The sequence below is a fragment of the Erpetoichthys calabaricus genome, chromosome 4 (genome assembly GCF_900747795.2).
Source record: "Erpetoichthys calabaricus chromosome 4, fErpCal1.3, whole genome shotgun sequence".
Classification (NCBI taxonomy): Eukaryota; Metazoa; Chordata; class Cladistia; order Polypteriformes; family Polypteridae; genus Erpetoichthys; species Erpetoichthys calabaricus.
Genome location: NC_041397.2, coordinates 90,600,147 through 90,625,873, shown reverse-complemented (window position 1 = coordinate 90,625,873; position 25,727 = coordinate 90,600,147).

Here is a 25,727-nt window from a genome sequence, read left to right as displayed (position 1 = left end):
GCCATGGGCAGCTCAGTACCTCCCCTGGGACGCTTGGTGGCAGCCTCCCTGACCAATGGTGATTCCCCAACCTCCCGCAGGGCTCCATGGGAGATGGAGTCCTCCACGACCTGGTTGGGGCCCGGGGTGGCCGCTAGGGAGGGCTGTCTGGTTTCAACAGCCTGGCTGGATGAATCTTCAGCCTCACCCGGAAGTGCAATTAGGAGCAGGTGGGCTATAAAAAGGGCCAGCCACCACCACTCAAGGAGCCAGTGTCGGGAGGAGGAGGACTACGCTTGTGGAGGAGTGGTGGTAAAAGGAGAAAGGATTGTTGTGTTGTGTGGAAAAGTGCTATTGGACTGTGTATTGCCTGTGGGTCACGGGGAAGACGTGCGCCCACGGGTGAAGAAAATAAAAGTCTTTGTTAGTTTTATACGTGTCTCTGTGTCCATCTGTGTTGGGTCAGGCGCCTATATAACGCCTTGTTACAGTGTTTAGAGTGAATTACATCTGAATCCCCTTGTATGAAAAATTTTGTGATCACCGTTCTTATGAAAACACAAGATTAAAAGTTTTTGTTATGCATCACTAAAACAATGCATGGTAAATAAAAATTTACCTTGATAATGTAAATAAGGGGGCCTTACAGTTGAAAATATTTGTCAGTTATCATCTGTTTTACTTATTTATTTTACTAGCAGTGATTATTGTTAGAGTTGCTGGAAGTGGAGATGTCAAATTAACTATAAATATCATTCATCTTTTTATATTTAAGCACTTTTCATGTCAAAATGTGAACTACACATACCTGAACAAGATCTTTTTAGCTAACAAAAGCAATCTCAGAATATTTACCACTTCTTAAACAAGAAAGGATTTTCTGTCTCAGCCCTTGGCCTCTGTCATTATTTTTTGTGTGCATCTCTCTGTTTCCTCCCTCGTAGTATGCAATGTCTAGGCAACACCTGCCAACAGAAGTCTACTAACTTAGCATGCAGAAGCTTGCAAATTTTCTTAGGTTCTTCTATCCCATCAAAATTCAAAAAATGCATAATAAACATGGTAACACAATACATATTTGCAAATAAAAACATAAAAGCAGTACATGTGTCTTTTCAAGTGTGTGTGGCGAGTTTCTCTAGTGCTGTGGTAATGGCGCTAACCCACAAATAAACAAATAAATGCCTACATAAATACAAAATATGCAAGTGTATACAGTATCTATGTGCAAATTTGGTGTATTTCCATATAATGATATAGTATTTTAAAGCTTATTTCTCTTCAGTGTAATTAGTTTTTTTTTTCTCTTATGCATATTATAATCTGCTGAAATTCAATGTTTTTTCATGAATGTACTCTTTAAGCTGATGTGTCAATTATAGCACAGATAAGAAAGCATTATTCTGCATTCAGATCATTTGTAGCAGGTGTACTGCTAACTAAATGACACATCCTTATGCCACTATCAACAGAGACAAAGTATGCACATAAAAAGAAGCCAAAGAGGAAAGCTTTTTCTCACCTTAGTCTTCAAATTTATTCCAGCATATTTTAACAAGAAAGAAAATAGCAATTTGCAATGCTATCCCTAGAGAACACATTACCAGCTATATGTCTTCAGTAAATCTTTAATTTTTTATTTTTTTGTGAACGGACCATTGTTATTAGGAAAGCAACTTAAAAGCAGTGCAGGCACATCCAGTATTGTTGATGAAATGTGCTGTATATTAAGTACATCATTTAGCTTTTCCACAATAAATTTATTTTGAATCACAAATCCCTAGGGAGTCACTTCTACTTGAAATAATTATTTCATGTGTAAACGATTTAAAATTATTTTAATTGTAAAATAATTATACTATACTCCATTAACATTTGACTGTTAATAGGTTATGTTTATGTCTGTTCCAAAAGAAACTTTTATTTTGTAATTGCATTAGGATGTGGGTTTATGTTGTGAGTTCTTCCAGATCCCACCAATGCCTCTACAATGTATGTCTTTTCACAGAGCAATAGCACCATCCTATGGAGTGTAACAGAAATTTTTACCAAAACCACTAACTTATTTTAATTTTTATTACACTCTTTACATGATAAATAGTTATCCACATTGTAAGATTATATAAACTGAATTTCATATATAACAATAAGAATGATTGTATTGTATTGTTAGTTGTTTTGATGCAGTTGTTTAAGTTAAATATTTTAAAATACATTCCTGCTTGTAGATAAACCAAAAAACATCCTTTAACTTGTGATATGAGAGATTTCAAAAAGAGAGATTCCTGTATTACATCACATGAAAATTGAAGCAGTCAATTTTGTATCTAGTTATCTAGTGCTGTGTAGTTTTACTTGTTATTTTGCATTTTTGCATTCATCTGTTGGACATCATAAGGACAGATTTATTTAGGACCTGTGTCTTCATGCTGTAATGGTTTGTTTTCCTTATATCCTAGTTATTGACCGTATCATTTATCCTGGATGTACTTTATTTTTTAATCTGGTATGTATGTATGTATGTATGTATTTATTTATTTATTCATCCATCTAGTTACACATTGATTTATTGTACCTAAATTTTGAATTAAGGTGGTTGAATAATGTTAGGTTATTGTTACCTTAATATTTTTTTCATCTTTAATTACATTTTTGGCATGATTTTAAGAAAAAAGAAAAAGAAAAAAGAAAGGACTGTATTCCTTTCATGTCCAGAAATCTGTTTATCAGTCTATTTGAGTATACAATTTATCTAGAACTAATGTCAACTACCATTTTTGCACTGAATCTGCTAAAGGGTCTGGCATTGCACATTAATATATTTCATGTTTAATCAAAGTGTATCACTGGAAATTTTAGTTAACTAAGGAATACAAATGTTTAGGCTTACAAACCTGTCATAAGAACAAGTAGTTGGCAATACAGGGACATTATAACTGTCCTATCTCCATAACATTTCCCTCTGTACTGTGCATGTCAGACTTCAAATGCAATTCTGAGACATGCCACCTACAGAAGTTCTTGGATGACTCTGGCATTATGGGATGTATAAGTGGTGGGCAGTAGGAGAAATACGGAGGATTGGAGAATGACATTGTTCAGAATGACTGCAGCTCAGCGCCATCAAAACCAAAGATATGGTGATAGACTTGTTTGTAAAATAAGGCTGCCCTCACTAATCTAGGGAGTAGAAAGTGAAGTGGTTCAGGTATATAAGTACATCAGGATGTCTCTGAACAAAAATATGGATTAAAACAACAAAAGCCATATACAAAATTGTACACAGTTGACTATATATTCTGAGACTACTCAAGGTCATTGACAGAGAGTGCATCATTTCACCATATGTTCTATAAGTCTGTGTTATAAAATTTTAGACAGTGATATATTGGGCCAATATTATGAGAACAGGAGATGTTAACAGGTTAACCAGGAAAACTAGCTTTGTTGTGGACACCACCCTGGAGACAGAGGGATTCTTAGTAAGATGTTGACTGTAATGAACAAACTCCCACTCTCTGCTTGGAATCCTTGTACAACTCTGGAGCAGCTTGTAGCACAGTATCCCTAGAAGTGCTATTAAAGGTTCTTCTTATGAGCTACCATTAGATATTAGAATATAACTTCTGGTTGGATTGTTTTCTCTTCAATCTTAATATGTTAGTCCAATTAGACTGGAAAATTGTATTTATTTATTTGTTTGTTTCTCTTGGTCTTTAATTCTTAGTGTGCTATGTGCAGTTTCTGTGACTGTGTAATTTCCCCTGGGTATCTATCAACTATCTATCAATCTATCCTAAGAAAAATACATTTTACAATGCTTTAGTATTTTAGGCTCTCAAGCTCATACTGTCTTTTGTCTGTCTGCCTTAAAACAAGCTGGCACTTCTGCGGAATGTAGACCTCAGCTTGGTGTCCCTGACCTTGGGACAGTGTCACGAATATCTCAAATAACCAATGCTTAAGACCATCACCTTTTAGAGCATGTATTCACCTAGGACTTGTGTATTTTCAGTTACACAAAAATGTAGCCTCTGTTTAATTAGAAAAAATGGTGAGTTATGTCAAAAGAGTAGACATCTTGCTCTTGTGTTGTGCTTCTAAATTATCTTAGATAAAAAATATGTTTTATATTCATACTTCTGGAATCTGAAGAGCCTTTCTGACTAAATCGGTGTCAAGGATTTTCCCTTTCAGTATTGTGAAAGAAAAAAGTAACTGCTTGCAAGCTACTAAGGGTTAAAAGCTGACAAAGCTGTTTTGCTATAACGGCAGGTTATTCATACAGGCGTCTGTCATAAGACAGGGTGCAGTAAGCTGACCTAGGACAACTTCCTCTTTAGGAACACGTCTGTTAGACACAGGAGAGATGACCTGTCCTTCTGTAGGGCCCCATCTGACATGTACACAAAACAGAAACAGTTGTGCAATATAAGATGAAATGCTTAGATAAATGATATTATGCTTATTAATAAGTATGAATCCATGTACTCACTGGTGCCTGAATAAAGACTAATTGATTGAACTATTCCTGTCTTCCTCAGGGGTTTCTTCCACACCATCTATGATTTGTCACTATCTATCTATCTATCTAAGTATGATGAGCCCATAAAAGAACATTAACACTAAGTCCAACACCCAAATCTCATCAATTAACCATTTTCACTTTCATGGAGAACTCTTGCACCAAAATGAAAATGCAAAAAAGAGTATAAATTGGTCTAGACTGGACATTCGTATTTGTTTATATATGGTGTCACTTTGTACCTCACAAAACTCTTAATTTGAAAACTTTTGGCAGTTTTCAAATAGGAAGGATAACTTCTGCTTGTGTTTAAAAAAATAATATAATGTGAGGGCGGCACGGTGGCGCAGTGGGTAGCGCTGCTGCCTCGCAGTTGGGAGACCTGGGGACCTGGGTTCGCTTCCCGGGTCCTCCCTGCATGGAGTTTGCATGTTCTCCCCGTGTCTGCGTGGGTTTCCTCCGGGCGCTCCGGTTTCCTCCCACAGTCCAAAGACATGCAGGTTAGGTGGATTGGCGATTCTAAATTGGCCCTAGTGTGTGCTTGGTGTGTGGGTGTGTTTGTGTGTGTCCTGCGGTGGGTTGGCACCCTGCCCGGGATTGGTTCCTGCCTTGTGCCCTGTGTTGGCTGGGATTGGCTCCAGCAGACCCCCGTGACCCTGTGTTCGGATTCAGCGGGTTGGAAAATGGATGGATGGATGGATGGATATAATGTGATGAATCTCCGTTTGACACTGTGGCATTTGTAAAATTCTTTTCCATGCTGTTCAGGCTAAAAGAGGAAGATCACACTTTCATGTAATGGTCCAAGCGGCAATTTAGTTTTGTGTTGTATGCCAGCTGGATCATCATTTGCTTCATTTTACCAAGATGACAATGATGTTACCAAGCTTGCATATTGACTAGTTCTGTATTAAGGTTAGACCACACTGTTCTTTATTTTAAATCAGTACCTACTTTGTAACTGTAGAGAATAAGTTACCCTGACTCAGAACACAAAGTTTTTTAAATTAATACATATTAAATATTTTCATTCATGAAAGCACCAGGCACATAAAGGATGATCAAAAGGGTAACACAATACACATATAAGAACATATTAGAATCGAAAACACCCTACCCTAGTACCCTTCACCAACCATAAAAAAAACTAGCAATTGCTATCTCCATGAAAGTAAAACCTTAACTTCAAATCTCTTCCAGTCTCTAAGCAGGGAAAGGCAGGGAATAACCTTTAAATTCTTTTGAGGGTGTTGGCTCCAGGAACATTCCCAGAATCCCTTTAAGTGTAACAAAGCAATATCAAGTCCAGTATTGAATAACAAAATACAAATACTTTGTTACAGTACTTGAGCATGTTTTCAGAATAATTCAACTTTACTTGAGTTCCAATTTTCTGTCTACGTTCACTTTACTATATTTTCAAACACTCATAATTACCTTTGCTACTTTTTGATGTATTTTGATCGGCACATTCATTACTACGATACTTAACAAGAAAACAAATGGGATATGCAAATAGACAAAGATTTGCTTAATTATCTAAAATAGGGGCTTCGACAACTTCCAAAGATTTTCAAAACTTTAAATAATATTCTAAAGCAGAAGTGCAATGCAGGGTTCTTCTTTAAATAAATACATAATCCTCAATACGGTAAAAATTGTGATCACAGTAGAGGTTAAAAGGCAATTAAATAAATATTTCCAAAAAAGGTTAAAATCAAAGGTTAAAAATAGTCAGGATGTGTCCCTTTAAAAAGCACTTATAAACCTCTGTGCTTCCTTCCAAAACCAACATCTTCTCTGCTAACCTATTACAGTTTCCTCAGCAAAAAGAGACAACCTTAATGTGGCATGTATCTCTGTCGCCATCCCTCGGTGTCCATGATGACCACATGAGCCCTGCTACCTTTACCCACTGTCATGTATCGACGTTCTGTGGGATTTCGTAGACCCCTGCTCCTTGGGAGCTCAGCAGGAGTGATGCTGTCCTGTGAGTGCCATCTGGGGCCCATCCCTGACCTCCAATCCACAGAACCAGCTGTACCACAGTCCTGCCTTTATACATTTTCTTTGCCTCTCCATTAAAACTTTGGTCTTTCTATTACTTTTGTGATCCTTTTCCTTTTATTCAGGCTCCCTAGTTGTACTCCTGCAGGGGCGGCACACTGAATTAGAACCTGCAGAGTGCTGATGTAACAGCTGAACTGACCAAACAATCAGCTTGCCTACACATCAAACACCCCACAATATCACAATCCCATGGTATCACACATCCACCCTGAGCTTTAGCTCACAATTTTTAATGAAACACTCACACACTGTCATAGACCCCTTACTCACTTCATCACAATGATACTAATCAAATCAAACAATGACAAATTTTAGTTTCGAATGAAATAGGAGGCAATTTAAAGTAAGTTATGAATCCTTAGACACAACTCTGTTCTCATTCCAATGATTTTCAAACAGGGTTGCTCCTTTTTGGATTCTATGTGTTTGCGCTATGCAGTACATTATACTGAAGACTGATATTTGAAGCTTCATTCTGATACCATAAAAAGCTGTTCTTGATATATGATAATAATTGCTTCAAGCATCGATTAGGTTCAGAGCTTGTATAATGAAACAGAAGATGCCCATCATACAAGTTTATATACTATTATTGCTGAGGCTGCTTTATTAATTGATATTTATATTAAATAAAACCTGTTCTTGATCCACACCAGTTTCTTTAGCATCAGCATACAGAAATGAATATTGAGCATTACACTGAAAACAATGTGTACATTATGAAGCTTGAATAAAACCGACAATGACAACTGTCCAATCATCATTTTCAGAAAAAAGGAATATGCAGGTTCTATTCATGCAACAGCAATTAAATTCATTTTCAGATATGACATTTCATTAGAGACTTCATAAAGTGTGATGCTCAGGTTTTTTTTTTAAAAAAAAGCATGTTAGCAAAGAGACACGAGGGGTTCTGCAAGCTTAAAATAACCTCACAAATTACCCAGTCCTTTGCACTTTGATTTCAGAGGTCATGTAGGCACTGTGCAATATGGCTTAATTAATATCATGAAGTGATGCATCATATAAGTCTAGATATGTCATGACTAATATAATACATTAAAATACTAAACTGAAACAGTGATATTATTATGAGATACATTTCATAGTAAATGCTAAATAATTTTCCAAGATTTGTGAATTCGTTCAATCTGCCTTCAATAATGTACATTTGCAGCATTTTAATCAGTCTGATTTTTAACACAGCATGGCACAAGGAGTGACTCATTGTAACTTGCTGCAAGACTTTGAAAGAAGAGAAAAAATTACCTTGCCTGCTTACAAGATGGACTTCCTGTTATTCTGGCAGATGATGCCTATATTGTTACATTTACAGTTAACATTTGGAAACACAACCATTTACATAACTATGCTAAAATGCTGTAACATGCTGAGAATTTCAAAGAACAGAGAGGTGGATATTGCTGTTTATTTTGAATTTTTAAACAAATAGCTAGTGATGATGAAGGAAAAAAACATTTTTGAAAGGTATATTTTAAGTAACAAATCAAGCATATAGTAACAAAACTTCCTAAACCTAAAACTAATTTTGTTTTTTAATGAGGTTTGGAAAACTCTTTCTCCGACACAGGCTTAGCTGGTGTTTGGACCTGGAGGAATGAGTACAATGCAGGAAACCGCCTGGTTAACAGTAAATCACAGGGCACAGGCACATACTCAACCATACTTGGTCACACTGGGCCAGTTAGTGTTTGCAATGAAGCCAAGAGTGTGGTTTACATACCAACACAAACTGGAGACCCCAAAAGATATCAGTGCAGACACAGAGACAACCCAGTCAGGAATCAAAGTAGGCTCTGCTGCTCTGAGACAATTATGTTGGTTAACCACTGTGCCAGAGGGCCATTCAGTCATTTCACTATTAAAAGTGTTGCTTTAACTCTTAAAAGATGATTCAGATTCAATGCAATACCAATTTTCAGGGAAAATAAAAGCATTATTTTTAAAATATAAAATTAATTGACAAGTTCCATCCATCCATTATCCAACCCGCTATATCCTATCTACAGGGTCACGGGGGTCTGCTGGAACCAATCCCAGTCAACACAGGGTGCAAGGCAGGAAACAAACCCTGGGCAGGGTGCCAGCCCACCACAGGGCGCGCGCACATGCACACACACACACACACACACTAAGGCCAATTTAGAATCGCCAATCCACCTAACCTGCATGTCTTTGGACTGTGTTAGGAAACCCACGCAGACACAGGGAGAACATGCAAACTCCACGCAGGGACGACCCGGGAAGCGAACCCAGGTCTCCTAACTGCGAGGCAGCAGCACTACCCACTGCGCCACCATGACGCCCTTAATTGACAAGTTATTTTCTTTTATAGTAACAGTTGAAAGGACATTACGAAAGTAGATGGACAGAATATATACTTCAGTCTAGAAACTATTGCTGATGAAAAACAGCAATATTACAAATCTGTCTCTGCTCAGTGGTTAGTCAATGATGTGGAATTTTGTTAACTTTTAATGAATTAATATAAAATCTATACACTTATTAATTTATCTATACCTAAAAAATGTTTTCTTGTTTTGTTTTTGTACATGTAACCCTATCAGCAAGTTAAAACAAATTAAGCAATACAGCAGGGATAAAATAAATAAACAATGGAGTGTTTGGAAACCATGAAAAGTTGAGCATAACTTCTATCTTTTATATCCATTTTTGTGTTAGTGGTTATTAACTACATGTGTAACACCACTTAGTACACAGTTCACTTTAGGAAATGCTTTGTTTATTTAACCAATAATCTACAGGCAGTCCCCGGGTTACATATGAGATAGGGACTGTAGGTTTGTTCTTAAGTTCAATTTGTATGTAAGTTGGAACAAGTACATTATTTTAATAAATGCTATTGTTGACCGACTGTAACCAAGTGCTCTGCCGATGAATGATGGAGTTTCACCTCTCTCTGACCTTTTTATTATTTCTACTTTATTTTCCATTGTGATGGTTTTTCTCTTATTTACTGTATCACAAGTACTTGCATCAGATTTGTCTTTCAGAAACATTGTTGAAGGGTGACGACAAAAGGTTAAGATGAGCTCTTCTGCACAGCACTGTTCACGCTATCACAGCAGGAAGGCACCCCTCGACAGCACGTCTGGTGTACTGACAAGAGACAACTTCCTGCTATGTACGTAACAGTACAAGCAGGCTTGCTATTGAGAATGAATGGGGGCAGCAAGGGGCGGTTCACCACTCACCCACCACACAGTCACCTCCACTTGCATACAGTATGCTGCCTGCAGCGTCAGCCCACCGAGAGCGAACAGGGTGCGGCCAAAGGCGGGTAGTGAATCGCCCACCACTGCCCCCATTGAAAAGGCAGCCACCCGAGGCACACAACAATGCTGATCCCCACCGCCCCATTCACCCTCAATGGCCTCTATTTAGCCACAACTGGGTCACCGCTTGCAGTATACACCAGCCACCCACCGAGAACAAACGGGGCAGCTGTTCAAGGGACACTGCAAGGCTGTGTGGTGGGCGGGCAATGAAACGCACCCCCTCTGCCCCATCCAGCCTCCATCCAGTCAGGAGCAGTAGCTGCAGCGGCATGGTGGGCGGGCAGCAAACCACCCCCCTCCGCCCCATCAAGCCTCCGTCCTGCACATGAGCGCTTGCCGCACACCCAGCCGGCCACTGAGAATGAATGGAGTGCAGCCCCCCACTGCCCCATTCATCAACCGAAGTCACCTGAGGGACACTTCACTGCGCTAGCAGCGAAACTGTCCCCCTCCAGCCACCGCTTGCAGCATCCCCATGCCGGAGATGACGGAGCGGCAGTTACTGAGGAGCCTGTGTCGCATCTCCCAGACAGATGAAGGAGAAGCTATGACCCCGTTCGTAAGTCGTATGTCGGATGTCCGTAACTTGGGGACTACCTGTATATGCAAAGCCAACAGCCAGCAATGGTGCAACACCTATAAGTAGTTAAAGATATTTAGGTTACTGCTTTGAGTATTTTAGCAATTCATTAACAACTGAAAAATGATAAATTGCACAAACAGCAAGTATGTAAATCAAAATGGAGACAACTCCTGAATTTAAATGTCAAAATCACTGTTTAGAACCAAATAGCTCATAATATTTCGATAAAAAGAGATGGTGCACTGTCTCAGGAACTGAACTACTTTAGACCATTTTTATGACAATTAACTGATCAAAGCAGCAGCAGGAAGAACACAGCCACCTATAGATCTCTACGCTGTGAGTCACCTTAGCTACAGCAGCAAAACTGCAAGAGCTGAAGACCACCTGAACACCACTGTACATTGGCTGCTTTGGTCAGCCCCATCTGTGACAGCTACTAAATATCCAAGTTGTATGGTGTGATTGTCACACTCATTTGCTTTGCCTCTGCTTTTGGCATATTAAGTATCAGAGCAAGAATAGTCACAGAAGCAATTAATTATTCTTCTCAAGTGCTGTGCGCATTGCATTTGAAGACTGTGTCTTCTTTCAGGTTGGTGAGTACAGAAATAGAACATTGAGGGTAAGAAGAAGAATTTACATTTTAGAAAACATTTCTAATATAAAACATAAAGTAAATGAATTGCATTAATGCATCGCATGTGTTCATACCTGTCTTATTTATTATTTTTTGTTGTTATGCTACAAAGTATTTCAATCTACTTTATATTTTATAGAAATTATCTATACTATATATATTAATGTAGTAACATAAGAACATAAGATATTTGACAAAGCGAGAAGACCATTCAGTCCATCAAGCTCCCTTTGTTTACCTAATAGCTAAGCTTTCCCAGTACATCATCCAAGCACTTCATATAGGTTGTCAAGGTTTCTGCTTCAACTGCATTTCTTCTTGATTCATTTCAGATTCCCACAACTCTTTAAGTGACAAATTGCTTCCTGGTTTCAGTCATAAATGCCCCTTTAAAAACAAAAATGAACCATCTATAAAATATTTATACGGACCATTGCGGCCAATTGTGGAAACCGTCTTCATTGCCCATATTCCTTTCCTTAGGCCTTAAGTAAACGAACATACCTATTAGTATTTAAAGTGCAGGGAATTGCTTAGCTATTTGTAAAATGTTTAAAAGAGAACTACTGTGTAAGCAAATGCGATAAAATCTTGATTGAATGCATCTCACTTTGAACTAATTATGCTCAGTGCAAATTTTACAGTGTTAATCAATGATACACTTGGATTTAAACACCATACATCTATTTATATACTGTATATATAATGTAATAGTGGCTGACTCACTCACTCACTCACACATTAATGAAAAAACACTATTTTCCATTTAGTTAAAAAGTTGAAATTTGGCAATATGGTACATCCAAGACATTAGATATCTGCTAGGAAAGGACATTTTTGTATCAATATTAAGGGGTAAACCCACACCCACAACAGAAAAACCTCAAAAATGCTTTGATGGATTTGATGGAGATTTGGTGACATAATATAAAAAGACATTAACCTGATCTGTGTTTTTTTATTTGTCAATAACTATCTATTTGTATTAATATTATACTACCTAGCATGCTGTGCACTGAGCTGAGAACATGTTTTATGTAAACGAAGCATGGAGCAGAAGCAATTGATAGGCCAAACAGAAGTACAAACCAATATGGTGGACAAATGTCTGAAACACAGGCAGAGTCCTGGACAGGAAAAGGGAGTTGTGATAATGTTTGGCATCTATAGTCAGGTATGAAATGGATGGAGAAAGTTCTGCAATGCTCAAGAAAAATGCAAAGGTCAATGGTTAGCAAGTGCTCCATAAACCTCAAGTGCTGGTGCCAGGCGCTGTGGCTGTTAGTTGTTGTTGTTTCGCTTGAAAGACAAAAAAGGAGTGAAATAGAATTAGAGGCAGCAGTGGTGTCCTCCGGTGCAAGACCAGCCTGTAGGGGCTTAAAAGACTTAAGCTTCTAACCTATTGCACCTCGCCCATGATTTTTTTCTCAGTTATGCCGTATATATATATATATATATATATATATATATATATATATATATATATATTAGTGGAACCTCAGTTCATGACCATAATTCGTTCCAAAATTCTGGTCGTAAACCGATTTGGTCGTGAACCAAAGCAATTTCCCCCATAGGATTGTATGTAAATACAATTAATCCGTTCCAGACCATACACACTGTATGTAAATATATATATTTTTTTAAGTTTTTAAGCACAAATATAGTTAATTAAACCATAGAATGCACAGCGTAATAGTAAACTAAATGTAAAAACATTGAATAACACAGAGAAAACCTTGAACAACAGAGAAAACTAACACTGCAATAGTTCGTGCTATAGCGCTATCAACCGCTGGCTAAAAACACAGGGAAAAAAATGAACATTTGAAAAAATCTTTAATTTAATAAACCACCAAGAAAAGTAACATTGCATCAATGCACGCTACGAACCAATCGCTGTAAACAGAAGTGAAAACAAAATCAAGCCCAGTGCATTCTTTAATTGCCTTTCTACCTTATGCGTCCAGCTCTCTCTCTCTCACACTGCCTGTGAGTGCGTCTCTCTCTCTCTCTCTCTCGCTGCCTGTGTGTGTGCGTCTCTCTCTCATGTGTGTGTCGCGCTCTCTCGCTCACTCTCTCTTGCTCGCTGCACAGGAAATGCACAGGGAGAGACTGAACATGTACAAACCGAAAGGGAAACTGGCTTGTTCGTATACCGAGTGTGTGGTCGTGAACCGAGGCAAACGTTTGGTGAACTTTTTGGTCGTAAACCGATTTGTATGTGTACTGAGATGTTCGTGAACCGAGGTTCCACTGTATATATGTATATTGTGAAGTTGCAATGTTGAGGAAAATAACTTCAACAAAAACAGAGAAAGATTTGGGGACCGTCCCTGTATATCGTCGTCCAGACAATAAATAACAAAACTGATTCATATGACTTTGCAGTACATTGAACACTTTACTGTAAACAAAATGGCGTTCAAATAACAGAATGAATGATGGGACAGGAAATGGTTGGCTGGATGTGACAATTGGAGACAGGAAACGGAACCACCGTCATCAGGAGTCCACAGGAAGCAAAGGATTGTGGAACCGGAAGTGGCATCATCATGACAAACCGGAAGTGACATCATCATGGCCATTTTGAACCTGGAAATGGAGGTCCTTATTTTTCTTCTGGTTTTCTGTAGATGGAAAGAGATTCAGGTAAGTACCACGTGATGACCCTTTGTCTCGCGATAATTCACTCAACTTTAGGCTCTTTGACTGCCTCCAACTCGCACGTGTGTGACAATATACATGAGAATAACAGTAAGCCCCTGATCCCTTTGTCCATCATATGCAATATTGCCCCTGATCATGTTACACCATTACCTCAATGTACACGAAAGCCCAAAGGTTCGATTTAATATTCATGTAAGACTGGGTAAGAAACGACATAGTGGGATAAGACCCTGATGCCTGTAAATACTAGAAATGCCACTGGACTGACAGCATCAGTTTAAACTTAATGGGTACCACACATGCTACTCTATTGTAATATACATTTGCATCTAAAGACTTTGAAAGGGAATCCCCACCCCGACCTCTGAAACTGTTAACATTTACATGAGTGTCTGCTTACTTTAAATGTGGGTGCCCAACTCCCTGGCTCTCCAAAATTTTTTGCATCTGTGCTTGATGTGGGCCAGTACTTCAAAAATTTTGCTTCTGATTAGCAGCACTCTTAGATGCATACAGGCAGTGATTTCTAGCATACAAGCTCACCATGGTTATCCATTCTACTCCATATACCCCTGGACGTGGTGCTGGTAACTCCAAAGGGGACTCCAATGGGCCATCACCACACTTTGATTGTGGAGCTTAAATTGTGCACTACTCCAGTGCTGGTCTTAGATCATGTTGCTTGAATTTGGAAAGGGAAGCCACAGAAACTGTGTAGTGAAGCTTGAAGCTACTGCTTCCACGCTCCTTGCTCTACATGTTAATACCTCAGGGAAACATATAGGGTAACAGCACTACTTTTCATATACATTCACATCTGCAAACTTTAAATGAGTAATACATATGATGAGAGAGAATAAATTAAATATTATACTTGAGTAAACAGTATAAACAAATGAAAATTGTAAGCATTTAATAATAATATATATGTATGCTGAAATTTCACATTAACCCTACTGATTGCCTGTTTCAATTCAAAAGACTACCCTTTCCTGCAAAAATGTGTATTGCAATAACCATCAACAAAAGCTATGTCACTATAAATAGCAGGAATTGATCTATGGCATGAATGTTTTATTCATGAGCAATTGTATATAGCATGTTTAAGAGTAAGCAGTTCCAGTGATCTCATAATATTATTATTACTTATTATTTGATTGATGTCTTTGTTTAAGGTGACTTACAATTGCTCAAATTTCTTTTGTTTTTCCAGTTGCAGTGCAGGCAGGTGAATTGACTTGCTCATTTTCACACAGTGTCAGTAGCACATTTTGAAGTCCTAGGTCTAAAGCCTTAACCACTAAGCCACACTACCTGCCAATAATATTAGTTCTTGGTAAAACATCTACAAATATTGTATATAGAAAAGTACGTAATTAGTTACATAGTACTTTTGATACACCTGATTAAACAACAGCACTATAAGTGAGGCCCATTGTCTAACAAAATTACCCAGGTAGAGCAGGCTAACACAACTAGTTATCCCAAAAATGTTTGTTTTAAGAAAGACTGTGTTAGTGCCATATTGGGTAATGCAATATGTAGATGTCATATTTTATTTAAAAATGCAGACTTGATCGTTTTAAAGCCTTACTTCCTTTGTGTTTTTCGCACTTTTGTATAGGTGTACCTACCAGCAACCTCTCCATTTGCTGGTCAAAGCAGCAAGGAAGTTAAAGAGGTCAAATTCACTTTCTGTATTTATTGATGTGTAGGAAACAAAAATGTACTTTAAATATACGGGAACATGGTTCAGTCCACATACACACACACATACAAATGGGCTACAGAACCACATTTTGTGATTTAGACCGTGGTCTGGCTTAAGTGTAGCACACAGCTTGGAAAAAAGCAATATAAAACGATGTCATAAATCATGATTATTCTGAATTAGTGTAACCATGAAAGAATGGAGACGTGGCAGTGCATAATAAACATAAAATAGTCATGTTACACTGGCAGACTGATAAAGTAAATGCTGACATTAGACTTGATGTTATGTCTATATAACAGTAATGTAACAATTTTATTCTGTGTCTTTTTGCCTTTTTCCATAAATGAAGTTCTATGCTGTTTTCCATCAATCATGTTATAATTGACTTAATCAGCACCTGCAATGTACAACAACTCCTCTCCTTAACTCTATGTTAACTCTGCTCAGCAAGCTGCAATCAAACTCACCCTCTTCATTCTTGTTTGCAGCTGGCATTATAGTGATAAACATTATTTTTTTTTATCATTCACAAAACACTTGCCTGTGTTACATTGCTTTTACAGTATATCAAGTAATTTTTTATTGCCATAATATTTTATTATAAAGAATGACATTCAATCTAATTAGAAATAAAATGTGAAATAAAAGTTAACATGCTACTATATAAGCATGATGAAGTTCTGTATTTAATGTTCAATGTTAACTATCGATATATGCTTTAAGTATCTGACTTCCTATTCAAAAACAAGTGCTTACTGTAAAGGATGTGCAAGTGTTTTACCTGATAGTTAGCATTTCAGGTGCTACAAAACACAACATGGCCATCTTGAGGTTACATGTTTCTTAAAAATTTGGCACACATACCACATAGGATATCCAACTTTTTATGATGCTTCTTAAAATAATAAGGGTGATTTAAGTCCGGTGCATTGCTGGCTGAACAAGACTTTTTGCCAATTTATTCAAACATGTCTGATAACCCATGTGGTCTCTAAGTTTTAGTGTTACTGCATCATAATATGCCAATAATAATTTATTTTAACTTTTAATGTGGTATGTCTTGTTACACCAGTGACACAAAGGACAGAAGCTGTTTTTTTGTTTTTTAATGTGCTTACATGCCTTTCACCAACAGGTGGGATCGGGGAGCCCGGTATTATGAACATACTTTAGCAAAACTGCATTCTTTTGGAAGAGCATGCACAAAGCTGTACCATGTATTCTACATGCAGGTTCTGTAGAATTTCATACAATCTGTTTTAATGCAGGACTTGCCTACCCCAGGAGAAGCATCAGGTTAGTACAGAGAATTGAGTGGGCAGTGGCAGAAAAGTGGAGAAAGAACATGTTGTAGAGCACATTTTGTTACATTAGAGTATCTCAGTCCCAGTCCTGTACTTTTACAAGATTTCCTTGATTAATGTATTTTTAACAGAGAGTTTGGGATGGAACTTCAGATTCTTTATAATATTTATGATCAGAAACTGTTATTTCTAGTTTTATACTATTGGTAAATATGTTTTTTAAAATGGTTGCAAAGTCACAAAATTCAACTACACTTTGTTTCATGCTCACAAAAAATGTAATCATTTCACTAGTATTTAACCAAGGAGAGGGCAGTAGAGTAAAAAAGTAGACTTTGACTTTTGCACATGTCCTTGGACAGGAGCTTGTTCATATTCAGTTTTTTCCAAAATCACCAATATAGACTGTTGATAATTACAACACAGAGAAAATCCATTTAGAAAAAAAATACTTTATAGTATTAGATAATGCCTAAAACTGTCCGCAACCCCAAAGCTGCTTAATTCTAAGTCACTCTGGCTGATATTGCACTGGAGGATCCTCAAAATGGTAAAAGAATTCAGTTATCAATCAGTGTGAACAAAACTTGAGTTGGTATTATCTATTAAGAAGGGACCCAGCAGAGTCGGTGCCAGTGTTAAATAAGCCTTTTTTGACAGTCGGCAATGTAATTATGCAGGTTAGAAGCACAAAAAACAGATATGAGTAGAAAGTCTTCTCAGCCAACTATAATTACATCGGATTCTCTCTTTATAGCCCAGAACAGCTGTTTTCTTTATTCATTTCCTGTACCACCTTTTCTCCCAGTCCCTCTCACAGCCAATCACAACACAGAAACCAGCACTGTTAAAGTAAATGTAGTGGCAACCTTAAAACAAAACTTCTAAAGAACATTTAAATATTAAACTTGCTACTGTAAGTTGTAATAACTGCAAAAATTATTTAAATGAACAGTTTATCTGTTAAATAGGATTCTACACTTCTGTGTAATGGCTGTTAGGACCTGCAAATCAGTGCCTGTAGTTGAACAAAATAACTGCCATTACTCCATGCAATGAAATAAGCCATTTCCAATTTCTTTGGAGAGTGAGGGGGGTGTTGTAAGGCAGGGGTTTGGGGCAGCTCCCCCTTGGTGGTTGAAGTACATGATGCACCAGTATGTATCCAATAACTGCCAATATTCCACCATGTAAACATGGCTTACTGGCCCACTTCAAGCCCTGCTGCAAACTCTATTAACTGAATACCTTACTAAAGAAGTACTCACAACATTGGAGTGTAAATATCAGTTTTTTTAAAACAATACATTTCAATATATCCCTCTTACTTACTCTGTAAATATGTTTTCAATATGTCTTATTTCAAAACTTAAGCATGAAAACGTAAACCCAATTTTTAGGAGATAGTCCTATCATACAAGGGTAGATAAAAGTAGGTTTACAGTTGTTCATATGGAAAAAGACATGCGGGTTATGATTATTACAATAGCTTTATTAACCTACTAGCTTATGTGGACCACCAGGGCGCTTACATCCGCCTTAACCCGAAATAGACAGGCAGAGACAAAAGTGCAGCACACAACACACTTTTATTTAGAAAGTGCACAGCACAGTACAACACACCACAGTACAAGTGTTTGTCCTTTTCTTCTCTTCTTCTTTCTTTCAGTCCTTCCACCTCCACTCCCTCTCTGGCAAACTTCGTCCACATCCTCCCAGCTCTGGCTCCCCGAATGGCGTGAGGCGGCTCCTTTTATTGAGCTCCTGGGAGTGCTCCAGGTGGTTCATCAGCGTTACCTGGAATCGCTCATTGTTGTGGTGGAAGTCCACTTTAGGGCTCTGCAGGTCCCTTTTGCGGCTCCCATGGAACCCAACAGGGCTGTACCAAAGTCCATCTCTCAATCTCCTAAATTCTCAAATTGCTGGTACTTTGTAAATCTACTTTTGTTCACCCCTGTATTACTTTAAACTTGCATTACAAAATGGTCTCTTTCCAAAAGGAATTATGTTGAATTTCTTTAAATGGTGAAATGTAAGCTTTTACAAATGTGAATTGTTTTCCTTCCAAAATTTTCACTAAAATATTTTCTTTGTCTGGAGTAGAGAACATCCTGTCTGCCAAAGGTTCCACCAAAGAGGCACTAGATAGGGATCAGGACCAAGAAGGAATATACAAGGAGAAGGAACAATAAACACTGATCTCAGAAGAATGCTTTTGTGTGGTACATTAAACCTAAACCCTCATATTATTGTAAAACAAAGTCACAGGCTTTAGGGGACTGATAGAAAGTCAGGCAAAGTCCTGTGAGCCTGGGACAGGATTTAATATGGTGCACAAAACAGAGGCGCCTACAGGCCTTTAAGAACAAATCAGAATGCAGAGACGTAAAGTGGTCTCAGTGGTGCTGACATTTTAGAGACCTTCAGTTCTAGCTGTGGAAGTTATTCTTGAGTTATAGTTATTAAGGATGCTTTCTGCCAGTGCTCTATTGAGTCAGTAAGTGAGCTGAGTGCAGACTTGCTGGTGGTGAACAGCAGAGAGAAAAAGTAAAAAATGAGAGAATGAAAGTGCAAGGACTGGTGCTGATTTGTAGTATCAGGAGGTGGGAAAATAGGAATTTTTAGTTAATATATAATAATCTTTTACAATTTATTACATATATATATATACAGCATATTATATATATATATATATATATATATATATATATATATATATATATATATATATATATATATATATATATATGCAGTTGGAGATCCACAAAGGGAGAAAAAACGAATCACGTATCATAAAATAGTTTTATTCCTGAGCTTTCAACCCCTATCAGGGGTCTTCATCAGAGGATAATGCTTAGACTTACAAGAATCAAAGGCAATATATAGCAACACGTTCGGGGGGGGGGGGGGGTGGGTGGAGGTGACTAAGTCCGTATGATCAAAAAGGGGGGGGGGGGTTATCGTTAAATTAAAGTGCATATGTCCTTCTTAAGTTGGCATATGCTGGGTTTATGTCCAAGTGTCTGTTGATGGCATTTTCATCTGATAGCCAAGACTCGGCCAACTCTCTGGCGCTTTTTGTACTGGCCTTAAATTTTACTTTCATGTTGTCCCAGTTGAATGTGTGTCCTGTCGATTTAGTATGTGCATATATCAACGATAGTGCGTCCTTTCTTCTGACAGCGTTGCGATGTTCCTGTACACGTGTTGAAATTCTTTTTGACGTTTGTCCTATGTATACAGCTGAGCAAGAATTGCATGGAATACTATAAACTGCGTTTCGTGTTTCAGCTGTCGATTTCTTGTTTTTAGCATTAAACAGGACCATGCGCAGATTGTTGGTGGGTTTATGTGCTATTTTGATGCCCCACTTGGTCAGGGTGCGTGCCGTGCCTTCTGACACATTATGGTGGTATGGGAGTGAATGCCAGGTGGGGTGGGGGTTCTGATGTACGTCGCTTGTATGCTGATTCCTTTGGCGCCTGCTGTGTAGACTCCGATTAATGAATGATTTTGAGTATCCGTTCGAGGCCAGTACAAAAAGTGCCAGAGAGTTGGCCGAGTCTTGGCTATCAGATGAAAATGCCATCAACAGACACTTGGACATAAACCCAGCATATGCCAACTTAAGAAGGACATATGCACTTTAATTTAACGATAAACCCCCCCCCCCCCCTTTTTGATCATACGGACTTAGTCACCTCCACCCACCCCCCCCCTGAACGTGTTGCTATATATTGCCTTTGATTCTTGTAAGTCTAAGCATTATCCTCTGATGAAGACCCCTGATAGGGGTTGAAAGCTCAGGAATAAAACTATTTTATGATACGTGATTCGTTTTTTCTCCCTTTGTGGATCTCCAACTGCAAATATGCAAACCGTATCACAGACCTTCTCTTCCATATATATATATATATATATATATTAGTGCCGGGCAACGATTAAAATTTTTAATCAGGATTAATCCCAGACAATCACAACAATCACATTGTTGTGCTCAAAATTCAATTATGAAATCAAAAATTGTGTATTGTGTATATTTGGTTTTCAAACACTTTAAACAAATAAGGTGTTTTTTAACAGCAGTATTCCCTTTACGTAATAGCAGTTAAAATATTTCTTCTAATTCTAAACTTAAACATTAATGTAATCAAATCAAATATACAACCAAAGCTATTTGTCACTGCCAGGGCATTAACGTTTTGTCTAGTTTGTTACAGAAAAACAAGTTACCCTCAGAGTCCAGAGCCACGATTATAATATTATAACAGGCACCTTCCAAGCAAAAACATTTCTAAATAATCTGTATTCTTTTTAATCTGAACAGACACCAGCAGAAACATTTTTTTATATCAGGGAGCAGCATAAACAGTCTATTTTCCGTAGCAACTGTTTGAGGGATATTTTTTCCAAAAAACTTCTGAAAATCGTACAAAGTAATGGTTTCACACATAAATCAACATACAACATCTGTTGCTGCCTGTTTGCTGCAGCAGCGGCTTGACGGCCAGCAGGTATGCACAGTGGGATGGCTGTCTGGCTGTCTTTGTGAGACTGGTGCATGGGGGTGGCAGTTGCAGTGAGATGCAATAGGGTTTATACCTCCTATTGTTGTGTCTGTCCTCCCAAGCAAACACTGCCATAGGTACATCAGCTACACGAACGTGTTCAGTACCACAATCAGCTGGGGACCGATCAACTGATGCCGGTACCTCACTTTCGTTTTCGACCTACATCTCCAGATCACTTGCATCAAAATCAGAGTCCGACAAATCAGAGTCCGATTTAGCGATAATATGAAAAACGTTTTGCTTTGAGCAATCACTTTGGTATGTCTCCACATGCCACTTTAGAAGCTGTTTGCTCTTCGCTACTCATGCACAAGCAGGAAGTCAAAGTCAAATCAACAAAGCTAACTTTCCTTCTAGCAGAAGCGTATCGAAAAGCGCTGTAACAAGATCACTGATCTCTATCGATCACTATTAAAATAATAATAATAATAATAAAAACTGTGTTACGTGCAATAAAATAATTGTCCACATTAATTAATTAATGCGTTATTTTGTCACACACATGCGATTAGGAGGCAGTCAAAGAGCTTAATGGTGAGTGAACTATCGCGAGATATGAGTTGGTCATGTGGTACTTACCCGGATCTCTTCTTTCCACAGAAAACCAGAAGAAAAATAATTGCCTCCATTTCCGGGTATAAAAATGGGCGCAACAACGTCACTTCCGGCCATCCTCAATGACATCACTTCTGGCTTTTCCAGATCACATCACTCCCGGCTCACCTCGATGACGTTACTTTCGGTTCCTGTTCTTAACATCACTTCACGCCAACCATTTCCTGTTCCCATAATCCTTTTTGTATAAATCCACCATTTTCCGAAAGTAAAACTGTCAAATGTACTTGAAATTTAGGACTATTGATCTCTTTTTTTCATATATTGTCTTAGGGCAATAAACGGGGATGGTCCCCAAACCTTTTCTTGACTCACAAGTTGTTTTTCAAGGGTTAAAATCCCACATATCAGTGGTGGGCCGTCAGGGCCTGCAAGGCCTTCTCTGCTGGCCTAAAAAAATATCTGAATCACAAACTGATGTTAATTATATTTTGTCCATGAATACTTATTAAATAATTCCAAATAGTCTGTCCGCTTCCTTTCATAGCTTTTCCGATGGTTGTGCTTCTTCCAGACATGCATTTTCGTATTAAAGCATTTAACCAATCACATTTCAGCCATCATTTGTTGCCAGGCAGGGTCAAAGTGAAAGAAGTCTGCCCAGTGGCCTTCACAATCCGTTCTGCAGGTCCTCTAACACAAAATAAATGTCGATTAAACTGTTGCTTCAACCAATCAGATTTTGAGTTGGTGTCACTAGGGCCCTCTAGCAGGCATACTGCAACGTCACCGTATTCAGACCCGTTGATTGGATAGGATGGTGTAATGGAACTGGTGGAACTGAAGCGCACGGATAATCTGTACGACAGAGTAATTGAACTGTTTTTGAGGAAAGAGAGGAGGATGGATTTTGTTTACAAATAATCTGAATTTTTGGTGAGTAAAATGTTGCGATTTTCCTAAATAATATTGCAAGTTTATGAGTTATTATTGATGTTTTTTTATGTGTGTCGCGGCTGTAGCTGCAGTAGAAAGGAACTTGTTCACCCCTGGTTTGTCTATTCAATAAAGGCAATTATTGTGGCTACAGGAGTTATCTGCGATGCAACGGCTCTTTATACTGTATTTCTGCATATTAAGATGGTTTTTATAACCATAAATTAGTTTTTGAGGGGCGGGTTGATTCAGACGGAGCACTACTGAAGGCCTAGGTGTGAAATGCACGGTCCGCCACTGCAATATATTATAAATATATTATATATATATTTTATATATTATATATATATATATATATATATATATATATATATTAATGTATGAAGCCAGAACAGAATGAATTATTAAACATGAGGAAAAAACTTGAATGTATATTGAGTTAACTAAATGCAACTTAAAGCTGAAAGTGCAAGATGTCTCTGCCTAATCTTAGAGGATTAAACATAACTTTCCAAGGTTAGAATGCATGTTCTCCCCGTGTCTGCGTGGGTTTCCTCCGGGCGCTCCGGTTTCCTCCCACAGTCCAAAGACATGCAGGTTAGGTGGATTGGCAATTCTAAATTGGCCCTAGTGTGTGCTTGGTGTGTGGGTGTGTTTGTGTGTGTCCTGCGGTGGGTTGGCACCCTGCCCAGGATTGGTTCCTGCCTTGTGCCCTGTGTTGGCTGGGATTGGCTCCAGCAGACCCCCGTGACCCTGTGTTTGGATTCAGCGGGTTGGAAAATGGATGGATGGATGGATGGATGAATGCAGTAAATGAGTAAATAACTCCCCTTCAGAAAGCAGAGATAAACTGTTGAGAAAGCTCATACATCCCTCCTATGAAGCGGTGTTAAGATCAGTAGGACAATCTGCAAAACACTCCTCATAAAGAACTGGAGTTCAGAATAATGGGAGAATCAGAAATTGCTGATAGTGTTAGTTAATTGGAGGAGGTAATAAAGTTCTGAATATTAAGACTCAGATGACGTGATGTATTAGATAAGGTGATGCAATTAGAAAAACTATAAAAGCAGGGGAATTGTTTAATTGACTGTAGTTCAACTCCATGGACTGAGAAAATTATGTGTATAACTGTGTTGGCTGGGATTGGCTCCAGCAGACCCTGTGTTAGGATATAGCGGGTTGGAAAATGACTGACTGACTGTGTAAATAAATAAATGCTCTGCATTCTCATCTGGGCTCCGTGACTGCCTTCTTTGGAGACAGAGGAAAGTTTTTTCCACAAGAAAGCCACCTTACTTCATATATTAATTCAGAGGACCTTTAGCTAACACTTACTGTAAATAATTACATGGTTGCAAGGTAAACATTTAAATTTAATGATTTTGTTAATCTTTCTGAATTGCAGAAACTATAATAACAGCAAATACTTCATCTTCCTATTGTAAGTAATTTGAACTCCATTTCATTAATTATCTGACAAAAAAAAAGTTACATTGTGGTAACAATCAAGTTGGTTGGGTGGTGTGATTTCTCTCCATCTTTCATTTAAAATGGGATAATGTTTTTATGTTGATGACACAATTCAGCTTGATAATGCTAAAAAATAATGAAACTACTTGGAACAACTTAAACATGTGAAATGTTGTTAACTTAAAAATGTTTATTCCTACTTATATTTACTCAGCACTGACACATAAAAAGGTGGCATAGTAGCATGGTGGTAGCACTGCTGTAATACCATTATACATTGAAAAAAGAGAACTTTGGAACAACGTATTTTTCTGTGGTCAACTTAAAAACCTAAGTTTATACTGGTAATTATTAAGTACATGGTTGTTAAAAATGCTTTTAAATATAAAGGAAAAACTAAATCATTTTACTCATTGAAGTGTGTTGGATTTACTTAACTTAAACAGAGGTCGACATAACTCAAAAAGCTTGATGTATGCTGTTGTGTTATTTTTTTTGTTGACCTGAAACATTTGTTGAAATGATCTAATTGTGAAAAGTAAACCAAATAACAAAGACTCTTTGGGGTAGTTTTTGAGTAACAGAGGGCAAGTACCAAACAGTACCGATGTCAGTAAAGGTAGAATCCTAGCCTAAATGTCATGTACTGACATCCATCCCTTTAGTTCTTTACAATAAATAGACATCCTTTGCAAAAGTTCACTAAGATTGTTTATTTGGTATGTTTTGTCAAGAGAAATGTATGCAGACTAAAAGAAGCTTAGACGAACGAACCATTTCTGAAGACAAACATGAAAACAGCTTATTGGTTGAGAGTTTTTCAGCTTTGTCAGAAGACAAGAACAGATTGCAGCCTTCTCAGATAGGAAACTTGATTCCTTTAGAAATATCGCTCATGTCAACTGCTGATAGGTTAGGCAAAATGAAGATAAAAACAGATGAACACAAACAAAATATTGTCACTATTGCCCCATCATGACAATTCAAGCTCATAGTGCACATTGATGATGTTATCAATGTGAAATTCCACTGCAGACATGGCCTGCACTCCAAAACTCCAAGGATAGAAACCCATCAAAGGCCTCAGACAGACAATAACCCACAAATAAAGTATGGAAATGACTTGGAAACCTATCTAGCTGTCTAAAATTTCAGGCAATAGGCAGGGCAAGGAAACCTGTAGAAGCAAGCCAATAGCAATGCAGGATTCCTCTTTTTATGTTTAATTGGTGCTGTGTGTTCTTCTTATAATCAAGCATACTTTGAGTACTTTTCTGTCAATACAACAGTTTATTTTTATATGTTGAGCTCTTGTAACCTAGGTACTAAGTAATTCACCATGTTACAAAAAATCTTTTTCATTCCATCCAGGGCTGATTCCTGCTTT